The 13,534-nt window shown below is 32.3% G+C and overlaps 1 protein-coding gene across 1 annotated transcript in view; it reads left to right on the top strand.

Annotated features, from left to right (window-relative positions):
- The window catches only part of LOC143917857 (uncharacterized), a 372,933-nt gene that overhangs the window by 126,456 nt on the left and 232,943 nt on the right, over positions 1-13,534 (top strand). The window lies entirely within an intron of this gene.

A 13,534-nucleotide genomic window follows, 5' to 3' on the forward strand; every position in this document is an offset into this window, starting at 1 on the left:
TACATATGTATCGAAAATGGGTTCACTTTTGCTGGACCGGTTTTTCGGCTCGTGTAAACTAGAATCCCATTGTGTTGTGGTGATCTCAGAGTGCGTGCTTTCGCCACTGGTTTTGTGACATAATATAATACAATGCTAATTAGATGTGAAAGGAAAAATTTTGGATCGTTCTACGGTGTAGGTTATGCAATTTTTGCAAACTATGATTTGACATATTCAAGGGGCTACTAATTTTTTCTTTGATTGATTGCATTGTTGAATGGATGCTAACACTCGTATATATTTTGTAGACATTGAGAAATTTGTACATTGATATATTTTGCAATATATATGTATATTAAGAGTGGTTTTCTTTATTTATAGCTTTGCCTGTTTATGGTATTTATAATAATGTACATATTTTTTATTTTTTATTTTTATTTTTTTTATTTCATACCAGGAAGGCATTACAGGTAAACCCCAATGCGCCTTCCTGGCCAAATTACAAACAACACAGCATTTTTTATTATATAAGTCGCTAAATTACGAGACACTGACTTAAACTCGACAATTAACGAGACATCTATGAATTGTACATACATTTTTACTGTAATATTTACATTAATCATACTCAAATAGTGGTGACATGGTGGGTAGGAAGGATTTTTAGCCAATTTTTAATCGGGAATCGTTTCAACAATGAAATCAGAGAAAATTGGCAAACTCTGATAGGAAACGATCAACCAGGAGTCACAAATCCTGGTCTGACCAGCAGCATTACAGATATACTCAGAAAAATTCTTTTCAATCGAGGTCAGCTCAAGGGATCGAACTCGGCGCCTCTCAGTGTTAAGCAGAAGCTTAACGACCGAGCCACGCTGCTGGCTGTGTATATTAGAAGAGATTATTTACTTAACTTGTTTTTATTTCCTGTTGCTTTTTGAAAGGATAGAAAGGAGTCAACAAACAACGATTTGGTCAATAGAAAGTTTGACAGTTTTATTATGTAATAGATTTTTTCGAAATTTTTGTTTACATCAAGCTGATAATTTATATTCTTTGTATTCTACATGTGTATATGTATGTACATATGTGCATTCATCAGAGTTTAGATTAACATTAGAATAATATAATACTGTGATTAATAACCAAATTAAATTAAATTGTAAAATAGAAAATGATCAGAAGCTCAGTAGCTATTAAAATAGATATAAGATGTATTGTGAACATAATTTCGTAATAATAAAAAGCATTTAAAAATAAAAAAAAAATCAGTTGATATGGTTTTAGATAAAATCTGCCAACAGGATGTAGTAGATTTCCTTTAATAATTTTTCATTATTTTCTTTTGACAGTTAAAACTTTTTGTATTTTCATGATATTTTGCAATTATAATCCCGATAGTATTAATAAAAATAAATCAATGAGTAAAAATACGAAAAAAAAACTGTAGTAAAAAAAAGTTTTTTAAAAACTAACCTCTTCTAAGTTTTGTATATAATATTAAGATATGTATATAAAAAATAAATGTATATAAAAAACCTAATTGAGAAATCACCAATTCTCTCCGTAAACTTTGATCATGAGTATGGCAAAATGCTCAATCTGCCATAGCGAGAGGCGGGCGAAAAAGGAAAAAAACGATCAGAACAGTGTGGAAAAATGCGACAGTGTGGACGATAGACGTCACCGTGAACGAAGATGCAGTATTTTCAAACGTGTCTATTATGATTATTTTTCACCATCGTAATGGTGGACGTCATTTCCACTTATATTGATGACCAAACCGAGCAAAATGGCAAAGTTTGAAAATGATTGGATAAGAACCCAAACTTCGTCACACGACAAAATCGTTTCCGAACTAAGAAGAGGTTAGTAAAAATACTATTTATATATGATTTAAATAATACAACTGGAAATAGATTATTCATCTTGCTGAAAAACTGTTACTGAGAACTGTTTCGTATCCACAATATGTATGTTGTTAAGCGAATTGGGATCTTCCTATTAAGCCTTCCTGGTATATATATATATGTAAAAATAAAATAAATAAAATAAAAAATATAAAGAATGTTAATCTTCACACTCGACCGTTTTACTATCAACATAAAAGTTATTCAACTACGACTTTTCATCATATATTATTCAATATTTCGATAGCAAATGCCATAAAATTGACGAAAGCAATCTACCTTAGCATAACCGAAGAATATTTTTCATATTCTCACACAAATACTACATACATATACATATAATATTATTCTATCAAAACTTTCAATAGGAAAGCAGATGTGAAAATTCGCGCGAACGACGAATATTTTCATAGGTGTACCCCAATTCCAGTATAAAATACATAATCTGGGGGAAAGCCGTGCGAAGCTGCAGACGCAACGACGCATATTATATTATTATTGTAGTATTGAAGGCGCGAGACGAAAAGGTTAAAAATAGGCCGGTTGCGCCACGGAGTCGCGTCGTCTGCCATTGTTTCCGAAGCTCTCGCTCTCGTTCGAATATCCCACGTGTGTCTGTCTGTGTTTTCTTAATTTCATTTCTTCGATCGTTTCCTCTCTTTGCGTAACTTACGCACACACAATCAACTTTGCCGACTTTGGATTCGATCGCTTCGAATTTTGGCACATTTGGGCCGTTTGTGCCGATAAGGACGTGTCGGAAGTGGGGTATCGGATCGGAAGTGTCTGTGGAGTCTTTTGTGCGCTTGAATCGGTTTTATCGATAGGTGTTGTAAACAACGAATGCATTCGAATTTGTTCGGATACAAGTTTTTAGACGAGTTCGATATGCAATTGTTGAAAGTTTCTTATCTGAAGTGCCCAAAACTGGTTGTGTGTTCGCTATGGCTAAAATTAGTGGCAGGATGTCTTATGTTCCTATCGGCTGTGAGTAATAAATGGGGTATTTTTCCAGGATTGAACTGATAATAAGTTCGTCTGTTATTCGATCTTGATTCTAGAATATATTGACTGACTGATACTAGCTGAATTTACCCGGCGTTACTTGGGCGTATGAACTTCACTATGTACTTTCAAATACCGTCTATATTTTAAGTTATGATGTAGCAAACAAAATTTTAGAAATGAAAACTATTTATCCATTGATCATTATCTATTCTACACACTATTTTTCTTGTTAGTATTATCTCATTTCAATGTTAATGAATACAGCACAATAGGAAATAAAAGCTCACAAACTTATTAAACTATAGAATTGAACAAAAATTCATTTTTATTTGCATTTGACAAGCAGCTTAGATTAATATATAGTATTTATTTTACATAGATACATATATATCAGGAAAGTCTAACAGGTAAATTTCAATGCGCCTTCCTAGCCAATTGCAAACATTGCAGTATATTTTATTACATAATTATTAATTAATTAATTAATTAATAGAGACATCTATGGATTTAGACTTGTACATATTGTACATAAATTAAATTCAGATATTGGTGACACAGTGGGTAGGTAAGTTTTTGCCAATTTGATGGAGGAACCGTTTCAACTCTGAGTTTTCAAACAATCGTTTCAAGATTGGAAAGGAGATGCCAATATACGGCAACCACTTTCAAAGAAAATCAGAAAAATTGACAAACTCTGATAGGAAACAATCGACTTGGAGTCACAAATATAAGGCTGACCAGCAGCATTAAAGATTAGCACGGGATCGAACCCGGTAACATGTCGGTGCTTAACATAAGCGCAACCAACGAGACATACTGCTGGCTAATGCAATGCTTCCAATTGTATGGTCACGGGTTCTATCCCTAGTGTGTGCTGCTGGCTAGACTTTGGTTTCTATTTCCAGGTCGATCGTTTCCTATCAGAGTTTGTCAATTTTTCTGATTTTCTTTGAAAGTGGTTGCCGTATATTGGTCCTCCTTTCCAATCTGCAAATCTCAAGTTATTCAGCGCTTTGAGATTCACCAATTTCTATAATAAAATGCTGTAAAAGTTCTCAATAGATGCTTGTATGCTTGTATTATTGTATTGAATCTGTATTAGAACAGTCGTCGCTTTGGAGCGATCTGTAAAGGCGAGTGTATGTACATATATGTTCGATTGAAATAAAAATTCAATATTATTATATCATTATACATACAATGTATATTATATCATTAAACATATGTATACTTTATTTATTATCTATATATTATTTATATTTTTTGATTTTTTTATTACGAAATTATGTTAACAATACATCTTATATCTATTTAAATAGCTACTGATCTACTGATCATTTTCTATTTTACAATTTTAATTTAATTTTGTTAGTAATCATAGTATTATATTATTCTTATGTTAATGTACAGCATAATAGGAAAAGAGCTCAAAAAACCATATATATTATTTATATGGACGATGGAGATTGCAGTATTCACGCCCTATCGTCTGGAATAAAAAAGTTATTTTTAACTACTACTTTTCCTTCAAAATTATATTTTGAAGGAAAAGTTAAATGTATCGTGTGTATTTTCATTAGTTAAACTCAAACCGAGGGGTAAGTGCGCGGTCTACTTGATGCAAGTCGCAACCTTTGCAAGTGACATCACATGCATATTTTATTTTATTTTTATTTTACATATATACCAGGAAGGCCTTACAGGAAAATCCCAATGCGCCTTCCTGGCCAATTACAAATACAAATGCAGCATTTTTTATTATAAGTCGTTGAATTGCGAGACACTGAAAAAACTCGCAAATTAACGAGACATCTATGAATGGTACGTAAATTTTTATTGTACATCCATCAAATTTCAAATAGTGGTGACATAGTAGGTAGGAAGGATTTTTAGCCTATTTTTTTTCCGGGAACCGTTTCAACAATGAAATCAGAGAAAATTGGCAAACTCTGATAGGAAACGATCAACCTGGAGTCACAAATCCAGGTCTGACCAACAGCATACTCTGAAAAATTCATTTTCATTCAGGGATAGAACCCGGCACCTTCTTGACGGTAAGCAGAAGCTTAACGTCCGAGCTATGCTGCTGGCTATATATGTATTTGTGTCGTATATTCTGACATCTGTGTAAGTTTTGACATGTCTTTCCTTCGCTCGCTAAAAGTTATTTACGTGGCAACTTGTATGCGTGTGAAGGTTCAACATTCAACTTGACATCTCGATTTGCATCGCGTGTAAAAACTAGAAATCTTGATAAACAGCGTTCTGGGCTTTGATAAATTTCCTCGTCGCTCAGATCTTTCTTTAATTTATATCTTCAAACATATGTAGGTATGCATGTTCATGTGCTCGTTCGTTGATATGTACATAAGTGATTTTTTACCGAATGTGTTACTCATCCGAGTGAGTCATGCGAGTCGAGCAACAGATGTTTCGACTACTAAAAACCCAACAATGGTTTGTCGACGTCTGTGAATTTATTTCAACCGTTATCGTCGTCGTCTTCGTCATGCCTCATCTCAGTAATAATGTCGTAGCAGACCTTGCAAATAACTCTGCGAATTTTCATCTTATACTATTATAGCGATTCCCATACTAAAGAGTACTCGAAGGGTACGTTGCGGTTTTTAATTAATATCTAACCAGCAGCGTGGTCTAGTGGTGAATGTTGAATTATTTCGTACTTGATGTTACGAGTTCGATTCCCCGCTAAGTCTCGTTGTTGGCCAGACCTTGATTTGTCTAGGTCGATCGTTTCTTATCAGAATTTGCCAATTTTTCTGATTTTCATTGAAACGATTCCTGTAAAATTGGCGTTTCCTTCCCAACTTTCTGTTGCGAACCTTTAGTTATTGTTATATCTTAGGTTTCGCCATATAGCTCACCATAGATGTCTCTGTGGTTGTTTATCGAATATAAAATTCGTATTGTTACATGAAAGTTATTCATCGTTATTTATCGTATTAATACGATGTTTGTAATATATGTATACTGACCATAGATGTCAGATATTTAGATTTACATATATCTATGTAATAATTATGTGGACCAGGAAGGCGCATTTGGGGTTTACCTGTTAAGCCTTCCTGGTATATTTGTATATATGTATGTGAAAATATGTATGTAAAAATAAAAATAAATAAATCTGCTTACACACACGCACATTCTGGATTTAAGGTGAACTGTGTCATAGCATATATAAAATAAAAATGTGATGTGACCAACCCAAAACTTTATCTATGTATTTGATGAATATAAGAAGGATAAAAAACAAAAATCCAAAAACATTCATACACGAACATAAATACCGGTTAAGAGGGCATTTTATATATAATACAAATTGAGCGCAAAATTAGGGAAATTTACACAAGACAAAAGTTCTACTTGCGGTTTTCGGATTTTGTTCAAAATTTTTTATTACTTAAAATCACTATACATATTATACAAGTTAAATATCAAGAAAATAAAAATATTTTAAAAGGTCAAAATAAAATAATGAAATATTGCTTAAAAAAATTATATTTAAATTTCGACCAAAACATCATCAACTCTAAGTTAGTGCATAAAGAATACGAATATAAAGAATACGAATATAAATTTTCAGCTTGATACGTTCAGGGGTGTGGAAAAAATCGTGTGGTATCAACATTTTTCACTTTTCTAAGAGGAAAAAATCCCGCTTCCGATTTATTAAATTTGATAATTTTATTTTTATTTTCATCAAATTGATACAATAATTGTACTTGAATTTTCCCGTAAAGAGCACCGTGTTTAAGGGGTCGAAAAAAATAGTGGAATAAAAATCGTACAAGAGTAAACTACCGCTTCAGGTTGACGGGTGCTCTCTAAATCTGTATATAACTTGGTATTACATAAGCTTAAACTTCTAGATATGAAATATCAGTTCAATACGCCGAAAGGATTCCGAGAAAAACATAAAAAACCACAATTCTCTAGAGTAAAAGTACTACTTCCGATTCAGGTGAAAATATTAGGTTATAAAGATTATAATTTCTATTACATGTAAACAATTTTCAGTCCGATTCAGTTAGCGGTTTGGGAGATAATTGACTTAAAAAACATAAAAAAAGACACATATAAGGGGAGGTACCATTTCCGGTTAACTTAAAAATTTGAAAAAAATTAACGTCGTGTCTATAAGAATTTCAGTAACCAATACTAAGTTTCAGTTCGATAGGACTAATGGTGTTCAAGAAATCCCCAAAATACACACACTCACACATTTTTTCTAGATCATGAAAATGTGATCAGTGATCGATACTTCAGTTCGAATCATTCAAAATCTCGAGTTTGAATTGTCGCATGATCACAAAACTGTATCTGTTGTTACTACGTACATAGATATAGTAAAAATAAATAAACAAAATGGCGCAATTATACTCCAATTTGCACTCGTTGATGCGTCGAGCTTCTCAAAACAGTGAAAGTGGCCGTTAAACTTTGTTTATCGCTCTTCCACACGTTCGTTTCGCAAGTCTACTGTTTATGTGGACCGGTTTCGGTGATTGAAAATGCCCTGTCTGCCATTTACTATCCGATGAATTACTGCCAAAAGCTGCGGACAGCCGTCGCCGCTCTCCAAATAGAGATGTCCAAAATGGGTCCACTTAAATCTTAAAAGGTGGAAAAATGTTTTTCTTCGAGCTGTCTGTCTCTGCGGTTTGGACTTCCCATGTCGATGTATCCACTCAGTTGTCGGAGGAAATGACGACTGGGTTTTCTATATCGCTTCCTGTGCCAGCGTCGAAAATTGACTGTTTAAATTTACTCGATAAGTATGCGTGGGGTTTCCTGATGTTGCGTGTGATCGATGTTGATGACAGCTTGAAAGTGGTGGATTTATGTGGTGGTATTCCGGAATTCAAAGTATGGATTTTTCGAATATTTTCTGATGAAAAGTTTGTCTATATGTATTTATGTATAGGTACATACATAGTTCAAAATATACAATTCGGATTATTACTACGTGCGTGTTGAAGCTTCAAGCTGTTGGATCTTTACATATTTTATTTTATATACCTACATAGTACGTAGTAACAATAGATGAAGTTGTAGATCATGCGAAAATTCGAAATAGAGATTTTGACTGATTCGAAATCTGAATCAATCACTGATCACGTTTTCATGATCTAGAATAAGCTTATTGTAAAAAACTAAATGTATGTAAGCTTATTGTAAATCATATTAATAATTAGATACAACATAACTTCTTATTGAATACTTATCTCGCAGATAAAACTCACTGAAGAAATATACTTTTAGGAGTGAAATGTCAGATCTGACATATTTGACCAAAAATCAATATATATATATATATATATATATATATATATATATATATATATATATATATATATATATATATATATATATCGTGTATTACCTTACATATGAGAGTTAAAACTATAAATATTTATATATTAGAGATAACGAGAACCTATAGAGCAAATTTTATAAAATATAGATTAAACAATTAAAATCTGATATGGCCATATCACGGCGAAAAGGTTGATGATAGATTATGGTAGTTCGCAAGACGTCACCGTACCCGAGATTGTGGATATTTGATACGCATTGTATACGATATTTTATCTCCAACGTAATGGCAGACGATACATTAACGTATATTGATGACCAAAATGAGCAATATGGCAAAGTATGAAAACGATCGGATAAGAGATAAGAGATATAAAAATTACCACTAACACGGAAACCATGTGAAATGCAAAGGAGGTATGTAAAAAATAAAGAGATTTTTGATCTCCTCGTTTGTTCTTTTCGATGTACATTATTCTATTAAAAGACATCTTAAACTTTAATCAGACTAAAGACCTTACTTTACCTTAAAATCGAATCATTCACCCAAATACACTAATTAGCTTTACGTTTTGATATAAAACTACGTCTTTTTTGGGTCTTTAAAATTTTTATATGTAGATCTAGATAAAATGAAGAGATTTTTGTATCTCCTTATAACAACTTTTCATATTGTCCAAAATAAATTATACTTGATACCAATTTTTTGCTATTCAATGTACATTGTTGTATTAAAATACATCAATCTTAAACTTTCTTCTGCAGCCTAAACAGCATAATTTACCTTCAAAGTCGTATAATTCGCCCAAATACACTAATTAACTTTTCGTTTTGTTGTAGAACTACGTATTTTTGGGTGTTGCCTTTAAAATCGTTATAAATCTCTTATTTATATCGCATTGCAATACTATTTAAATATATGTATGTAAGATTAAATAGAGCAAAAATTACGTTTAAAAATATTAGTTCAATGATCTGAGAAAATTCGACCTCAAAATTTTAACTCTATAAAAGTTTGTATGATACCTTACAAATTAAACGATTGTTGATCCAATGATGTTCAACCAGCAGCATGACTCGTTATTGTGTTGATACTAAGCCCTGAGAGGTCGCCAGGTTCGATCCCGTGAGCTGACCTCGATTGAAAAGAATTTATTCTGAGTATAGTCTTTAATGCTGCTGGTCAGACTTGGATATTTGTGACTCCAAGTCGTTGGTTTCCTATCAGAGTTTGCCAATTTATCTGATTTCATTATTGAAGCGGTTCCTACATCAAATTGGCAAAAACCATCCCATCCACTATGTCACCACTATTTGAATATTATTTCAAAAATGTGTAATCTATAACATATGTACATATATGTCGAAAACTTCAGATTTAATTATGGAACGATGATGAATTTAAAATGAGATACGTAGAACTTTGTTTCACTAATCAACTTTGGTTCACTTTGTTCTGCCGCTGCAATGACCGCCATTTGCGGGGTCCATATTAATGACTATCACTCTCGGAGTCTCGATGGTCATGACTACTTTATGTGATCGAATCGTGATCTATATAAATGATTTTTATCTTTTGGGTTTGGCAAAGTCCGGAATTTCCGGGTTGGGCAAAGTCCGGCACTCCTGTCTTAACTGACTATCCCTTTACAGGAATTTCAATGGACTTGTTACTCACGTATATGAATGTGAGAAAGTGAATTCGATTATTGTGGGAACTACATTGAAATGCGAGGTACATATAGGGTTGCCAGATGATAATTTGATAAAGGAGGGCAGATGGGTCAAAAAAGGAGGATTTTCTGTAAAAAAGGAGAACATTCAGAAATTAAACGAATTTTATATATTATTTTACTTTATTTTAATCATATTTAGCTGAGCTGCCAATTTTGGAAAGAAGTTAACAAATAATTATAAAAATCTTCACATGTCATGTTTTTGAAGTTGTATTGAGTAAGAATTAAAGATTTAACCGACTGCACACTTAGTCTATTCCTCTCTTTGCTCCACTGAGTATTAATCAGTGAAAAAACTCTTTCCACGTTTGCGTTATGTGCGCTTATACAAAAATAAAACTCGCAGTTCTGAGAAACATTCAATGTTTTTAACCCTTTTGAAGTAGATTGTCCACTGCTCGTGCAACTTCAAATCATAATATGCTTCATCTTCATCTGATTTTGATTTAAGAAATGAAATCAAGTTCCAAAATTGATCGTGTAGCTTAACATCGTCAATCTCTACACCTCAGATGCTCAAGAACTCAATGCATGAAACTTAATCATCATAAATAAGTCCCGCCCGATGTTTAGCAAAAAGAAGGACTTACAGTAGGTAAGGGAGGACAAAACATGGAAAAGGAGGACATGTCCTCCTTTTGGATACCATCTGGCAACCCTAGGTACATAGCAATATGTAATATGTAATAGATATGACAATTTTTTTAATAAAATTAATTCAAATTTAATTGCAAACCATCAAATTTACCTATGTACATTCATCAGAATCAAGCAATTGCAATCAAAGTGTTCGTTCAGTTTAAAACGCAACTGCTCGCAGCATCCGTCGCGCGAGCTTCTCATAGCAGTCCATCCACCTACCGTCATTATCGCCTTTTGTTTTTGTTTTTTCGACAAGCAGACGTACAATTTTAGCCCTTCTCCGACGGGCCATTACGTAAATGTCGCACCTTGCTTAATCTTTTTCTACACTACGTGTCCCGATTTAGCTCTCGTTTGACCCATTCGTCGACCATCCGCCGTCGAGTTTGCTTTCACCGGCTCGCGCTAAATATAGGCCTGCTTCGGTCCCCATTTCCACCACCCACCACCCCCCAAAAGTCCCGAAATGTTTACCTCTATTCGGATGTGTGTGCCCCGACCGAAAAATGGGCTATTAATCTTTATGGCCGGCTGTCGGCTGCGGCAGTTGAAAGCAGATAGTCCAAATTTAAAACACGTAAAGCTGGATTTTGTAATGGTTGAAATTCCAGTATGGGGAATGTCGTGGTTTTATGCGAGTCGTGGAAGGTTTCGCTCGTTCTTGGATTCGAGGAAATGAGGCAGTTGTTAAGCGCATCCTTTTATTGTAATGATATTCCCAAGAGAGCGCTTTGGGCTCGGAGAAGTTTAATGCGATATTGCACTTATGCTGGGTAATTCTTGTGCGGTGTAAATTTTGATGGTTGCTCTTGAAATAATTGATAATGTTTTCTTGGAAGTTTTCATGTAAGCTTTGACTTTTGAAAGTGAATTTCATATTTGAACCTATTTTTAAATCAAATTCGTATATAATATTATAAAAGTTCTGAGAAATTATATTTGCGATGTTCAGACGTTTGGAAATTAAATATTTAATTTTCGTTTGATGATATTTTGTATTTGAAAATAGATTGTTTTTAAAATATATTTTGATTAAATTTTGTCAAAGAAGGATTCCGAGAAATCGGTGTTTAATAAGAGTTCTGATCTTCAATATTGCTTTGTAAAATATTTAAAAATAATAATGAAACATAATTTGTCATTAAAAAGTTTTCATTGAATAAGAGCTTTGAAATATTTTATTTATTTTATTTTATTAATTGAAAAATCAACAGACTCCTGTACATAGATATGTATAAAAAAACAAATAGTAAATAAATAATATATGTAACATCCGAGTCCAATAATAGATTTTTACAAAAATGAAAAAGATAAATATAAGGAAAACAAATTAAAAAGTAGATAATAAAGGCATGACAAAATATGTAGAACATTGCATAATTAAACTATAGTATTAAAATATTTGGAAAAGGTTATAAAATAGAATATAAGAAGAAATTGAAATTTACAAATATAAAACAAATGAAAAAGGTAAATACAAAATAAACAAATGAAAAGGAAAATAATGAAAGCTATAATATGATTAAATAGCACATTACATAACTAAACTAAAGTATAAAAATATTGGAAAAATAGAATAGGAGAAGAAATGAATCAATCGGTCAAGATTCTCTTGATGTTAGACCTGAATTGATGTAGGGAAATACCAAATAGATCAACCTCATTCAGCTCTCCGTTAAACATACGATAAACGCGCTGCAGATAAAAATATTTTTGGGAATTAGTATTGAAAGGATCAAGTGAAAAGAGTGCAACGCGTCTAGAGTATCGAACTGGGATTCTGAAATTAACCTTATTCAGTAAATCAGAACAATCAAGGAAACCATTTATGAGCTTAAAGTAGAATATAGCATCAGTATGTCGTCGCCTGACAGAAAGATTGTTAAAAGAAAGGATTTTTAAAATGTCGGAAGCAGTAGAATGGGTATACATAGGTAGGAAAAAGGTAGCGTAAGGATTTAATAAATTTAAGTTGAACTTTCTCAATAAAAGTAATATGGGATAAATAAAAAGGTGACCAGATAATTGAGGCAAATTCAAGGTGAGACCTTACAAAGGAAAAATAAAGTAATTTTAGTACATAAGGATCATTAAAGGGTTTTGTTGAGCGGATTAGGAATCCAAGAGATTTAAATGCTTTGTTGGTAATAAAAGAAATATGTTCAGAGAAATCTAGTTTATTATTGAGTATTACACCAAGATCCTTAATATATTATATACCTATATTATATACCTATACATATGAAATATATTATATACCTATACATATGTATATACTTACATATGAGCCATTATAAATTGGCATAAGTTCACTTTTCTTCATATCGAGAAATATCTTGAAATACATTAAATTTATTTTTTTGCGTTTAAAAATATTTAAAAATACTGGTGACATGTAAAACATTTACTCTGCTTTTCCGAGATTCTGGACATATCGAATTAAAATAAGTATATGTCATTATTATAATGCTATTGTATTTTTATTTTTTTGATTTTTAAATGCTAAATTATGTTCACAATCTATTTTAATAGCTACTGATCTACTGATAATTAATTTTCTATTTTACAATTTTAATTTAATTTTGTTAGTAATCATAGTATTATATTATTCTAATGTTAATGTACAGCATAATAAGAAGAAGAGCTCAAAAACCTATTTACAATTATTTTATATTTATACAAGACAATGTATACATAGTATAATTATTAATTTCTTTTTCTTGTTTCAGGTAAGTCTTCCATTCATTCACCTACGTATGCATGTAAGTTAAATCGCTATTATTTCAGCTGAAAATTGTTGAATAATAACCCACTTTAGCAAGAGCTTTTCGAAACACTGTTACATCCTCTAATCTGATGTAACAATTGAAGTTCGCGTGCTGAAGTTCGCAGAATACCTTTACTGGAGGTTCGATATTA

Source organism: Arctopsyche grandis, chromosome 10, assembly GCF_051622035.1.
Source record: "Arctopsyche grandis isolate Sample6627 chromosome 10, ASM5162203v2, whole genome shotgun sequence".
NCBI lineage: Eukaryota > Metazoa > Arthropoda > Insecta > Trichoptera > Hydropsychidae > Arctopsyche > Arctopsyche grandis.